We start from the raw sequence: 5,197 nt of genomic DNA, 5'->3' as shown, positions 1-5,197 counted from the left end.
ATCATAGTTACTCGTCACACAAACACTTGTAGACAAAGACTGTAATGAATTCATCGGCATTACCGGCCAAATCTTCGTTCTGTGAATGGCCTTTAATCAACCAACAACTACGCCAACGAGAGAGTGCCTAAGCAATGAACCGAACGGTACCCACCACTTTTCGCGGAACCCGCCGCCTCCAACAACCCAAACCACTCTCCACAATTCCGCTATCCGCTTCCACTGCGACCCACAACACCAACCTTTATGGAAGGATAGCCTTTTGGGGAAGAGAATGCCTTGCGATACAAATGTCTCTGTGCTTGTGTGAACCTGCTCGAAGAAGAAACTTGCGAGAAAGAAACAAGGGAAAACGATGCAACGCAATGTGTTTTTTTAAAATATTTATCCAATTCAAAGCGTGTGCACATGACGCAAACTTTCCCTTACCGCTACCTCCTATTACCGTTTCATTTAAAATTATTAAAATAATGAATGTCACGTAGGCGGGTAACATTGGAGTCAAAAAAGTGAGGCATTCTATCGTTATCCTAGTATGAATGTTCAAATCGAGGAGTCACGTATGTACCGAAAACTCTAGTTATCAACTTTTCCCTGTCTCGTTGCTCCTCCAAGACTTCGCGAGAGAGAAATGGAAGCAGCGTGTACCATGATTCTGATTCTGATACTGGTTCTGATATGGGCATGGAGGATGCTGAACTGGTTATGGTTCACTCCGAAGAGGCTTGAAAGGCTTCTCAGAGAGCAAGGCCTTCAAGGCAATCCATATACGCTTTTCGTTGGAGACACCAATGAGGTTGCGAGGATGAGAAAGGAAGCCTTCTCCAAACCCATGGATCTCTTCTCTCACGACATAGGGCCGCGTGTATTTCCCTTTTTCCACCACAGTATCAACACACATGGTAAGCTTTTTCGTTCATTCTGGTATTGCCTTTCTGCAACTTTTGTGGCTGAAGCACCGACGGTAACTTGCTTGATAGTTGTTCACAATAGATCAGAGTATTTAACTCACACGATACCCAATATTTCTTCATGAGTTTTAGATTTTGATAGCATTGCATGCGGGTAGAGCAGATGTTTCTACTTGCAGATTAACATGTCAAGATTAGATTTTGATAGTTTGCATGAAGGTAGAACAGGTGTCTTTTTGTTCCTATTGGCAGATTAACATCTCAGGGATTAGATTTGGATAGCGTTGCATGCAGGTAGAGAAGATGTTAGTTACTCCTTCTCGCATATTTAACATCTCAGTGATTAGATTTGGTTAGCTTTGCATGCAGGTAGAGCAGGTGTTTTTTTTTTCTATTTTACTCACATATTAGCATGTCACGGATTTGATTTGGATAGCTTAACAGGTAGATCAGGTATTGAAGATGATGTTACTACGGAGATTTCACTACTTTTAAAATTAGTACCTGCGATGCTACTACAGAGAATCATTTTATGCAGCCTTATTCTAGCATGTGCAAAGATATTAGTTTCGAATTTAAGTCCATGATAAATGTCTGGCATCAAATTACTTGCTAGGAAGACAACTCTGCCATAAGACTACAGTACTGGAATACCTGTTATCTTATTTTTTCTAGTCCTGAAAAAGTATGACACTATAGTAATTAAAGGATCACCATCAGAAAATCTGTGAGGCATTAAGTTAGATAGTATTGATTAATCCATGTAGCCAATCCCATATGATGAGATAAGATTTTTTTGTTATTCCTGCTGCTATAAATTAATAATAATTGAGAAGTTTTCTGTATAAGCAAAATGCAGCATCAATAAAGTACCTCCTCTGTTCCTAGATCAAAGCTAATACCAAACTTCCTGCTCGCACCCTGGAAGTAAAGGATGAAGTAACATCATCCCCTAACTTTGCTATAATGTGAACTAAGTAAGTATCTTCCTGTCTATTCCATGCTAGTTTGAAAAGCAGGATAGCTTCCCCACAAGCATGGCTTTTAACAATTTCCTACTCTAGAGAATTTTATAGGTGGGCTGGGGAAGATGAGTGGAAAAATCAACCCTTGATTAAAGTACACCGGTGAAATGAATTTTGATTAAAAATGTACATATAAAGAAGAACATATGCAATGCGTAGACCAATGTGTTCCTAGCACTTGCAACCCAAAATCATTTTACGCCACCAAAATATATTGATATTAGTAAAAGCAAAGTGGGCTATTCCCTAGGACAAAATTGTGACACAGCTTACATGGAGTAATCCCCTGACCAAAATCAGGAAATATAGGCACGGATTCTAAAACTGTCTACTTTCATAGATAACTTGCTTGACTTACTTTAGCGCTGTGTGCTAAAAATTATCATGATTTGTGTCTATTTTCATAGATAACTTGCTTGCCAACTTTAGTTCTTAGTGTGTGCTAAAAGTTATCATGATTTGCACTTCATGTCAAACTCAAATAGCTACCAGAAAGTTACCTATTCTCTTGAATTCTTTTTTCTTCCTGTTTCATATTTAATTTAAGCCTTATTCATGTTGTTTGTTGATGATATGTAGGCAAAAATTCTTTTACTTGGTTTGGACCAATACCAAGGCTAACCCTCACTGATCCTGAGTTAATCAAGGATGTATTAAACAAGATGCATGACTTTGGAAAGATTCATATGCATCCACAAGTCAGGTTCATAGCTCCTGGTCTTGTAAGCTATGAGGGAGAAAGGTGGAGTAAGAACAGAAAAATAATCAATCCTGCTTTCAATTTAGAGAAGTTGAAGGTTAGTTTCTTATTACTAGATATAGATCTTATATATTGACTAACGTGCCTTTAGAAAATGAGAGAAAAACATCGCTACTTGTACTGCAAATAACATTTCTTGGTATACAAATGACAGGATGTGAAGTTTGAATATTTGCCTATCTGAATTGACATGGAAAATTTTAAAACTTCGTTATTTTTTTATCATGTCAGAATATGTTCCCACTGTTCATCAAATGTTGTGATGATCTGATTAGCAAATGGGAGGAAATGTTGTCTTCAGATGTATCAAGTGAAATAGATGTGTGGCCTTTTCTTCATAATTTGGCTAGTGATGCTATTTCTCGAACAGCATTTGGAAGCAGTTATGAAGAAGGACGAAAAATATTTCAACTTCTAAACGAGCAAACTGAACTTACAGTGCAAATTCTGTTGAAAGTTTACATCCCTGGATGGAGGTAAGACTAATATGTATATTTGATTACTTGACAAAGTTAAGTGATAAAGCTTTTTGGATGAGCTATATTTAACTAAACCAAACTTGCATTACTTTAGTAAAGACATTGTGATTGGGAAACTACTTATCATTAAGAATCAAAGAAACTTGTTTACAACAACCATTTTACCAAATATTGTGACATGATTGTGTGATATCTCGCTATTTCAACTTGGAAAATCAAACCATGTTTATCATTGAAAAAACATTATTAGTAATATATAGTTGATATAGAAAAGACAATTCTCTTCAGATAATGATTAATATGGGATTGGTTATGTTCACTTGTAGGTTTGTACCCACTGCTACCCATAGAAGAATGAAGGCAATTGACAGGGAAATAAAAGCTTCACTTACAAATATAATTAACAACAGAATGGAGGCACTAAAGACGGGTGAAGCCACTAAAAATGACTTGCTAGGTATACTTCTTGAGTCAAATCACAAGGAAATTCAAGAACAGGGAAACAAAAAGAATATTGGAATGAATAATGAAGATGTTATTGCGGAATGCAAGCTATTCTACTTTGCAGGGCATGAGACTACTTCATCCTTGCTTGTTTGGACAATGGTACTATTGAGTATGTACCCTGATTGGCAAACACGTGCAAGGGAGGAAGTCTTACAAGTTTTTAGCAATCGGAAACCAGATTTTGATGGACTGAACCACCTTAAGATTGTAAGTTTGTATTATCATCTTGATATTGAAAATCATGGTCTGAGTAATTACTATGAATGTTTTTGCAACAGGTTACCATGATATTGAATGAGGTTTTAAGGCTGTACTCACCAGTTGTTAGTTTTTTTCGAAATGCTCGTAAAGACGTGAAACTTGGAAATCTATCATTACCTGCTGGAGTTCAAGTTTTCGTGCCAATAGTTTTAGTTCACCATGATAGTGAGCTTTGGGGTGATGATGTTAAGGAGTTCAAACCTGAGAGATTTGCTGAAGGAGTTCTAAAAGCCGCAAATGATAGAGTTGCATTATTTCCCTTTTGGATGGGGTCCTAGGATATGCATTGGACAAAACTTCTCCTTGTTAGAAGTAAAGATTGCTTTGTCAATGATTTTACAACGCTTCTCATTTGAACTCTCTCCAACCTATACTCATGCTCCAACTGCTGGCCTTACTCTTCAACCCCAATATGGTGCTCATCTCATTCTACATAAGGTAGAAATTTAAATAAAGTAATAATTATGTGGTACTATTTGGTTCGTATTATACACTTGAAAAGCTTACAATGTAATAATATCTCAAAAAGATTGATAAAGACATAAACCTGAACTGTTATTAGTTCATTTTCTGTAGTGTTATGTGAGACTAATGGTTATGAACTTATGATTTATTTTAAGTACAGAAGAGTGTTTATCTATTTGTATTCATCAAGGTTCTAAGTTACAATCACAAGGCATTTAGATATAGTCACATCGTCTTAGTCCTGGTTAGTTGTTTGACATCGTGAGAAATTACAAGCAAATGCAACGAATCAACAAATATTGATTTTTCAAAACTTCAATACCTACTCGTTTATTTATTTTATATAGATGAAGCTTACTTAAATGGTGAGTTATAATGTCAACATCCATCCTTATTCTTCTTATTTCAAAGTTATATTCTATAATTATTTTGTCTTTTCAATTCCTTTCTCCACTTCAAACATGCGATGGAAAGCAAGGCATTAACAACTCAAGCTTCACAATGGAAGATGTCAAAATAAGCTAAACTTCCAAGATTGGTTATAGGTTTTTCTTGTTAGGTTTTGTCTAGCTAGCCTTAGGGAGGAAGCGATATGACCCTAGTTTGGCTTAGGGAGGTTCTTTGACGAACTAGGGTAGTTTTTGGATATATTATTGTGAAGATTCGTGTTGCAAGTGTCATCAATTTTCCTATAGAGGATAGTTGAACCAGGACATTATTGAATTATTTGAAATGAGCATGATGTGTGTGTTAAATGTTAGACAATCTTTAAATAGATTAGGTTGTTTT

General features: G+C 36.2%; 1 pseudogene; it reads left to right on the top strand.

Moving 5' to 3' along the window:
• The first annotated feature begins 524 nt into the window (after positions 1-524).
• Positions 525-4,567, top strand: LOC114184270 (annotated as a pseudogene).
• The last annotated feature ends 630 nt before the right edge of the window (positions 4,568-5,197 follow it).

The sequence above is a fragment of the Vigna unguiculata genome, chromosome 5, assembly GCF_004118075.2.
Source record: "Vigna unguiculata cultivar IT97K-499-35 chromosome 5, ASM411807v1, whole genome shotgun sequence".
Taxonomy (NCBI): Eukaryota; Viridiplantae; Streptophyta; class Magnoliopsida; order Fabales; family Fabaceae; genus Vigna; species Vigna unguiculata.
The sequence above is the reverse complement of the archived record's forward strand: the minus strand, read 5'-3'. Positions and strand labels throughout refer to the sequence as shown.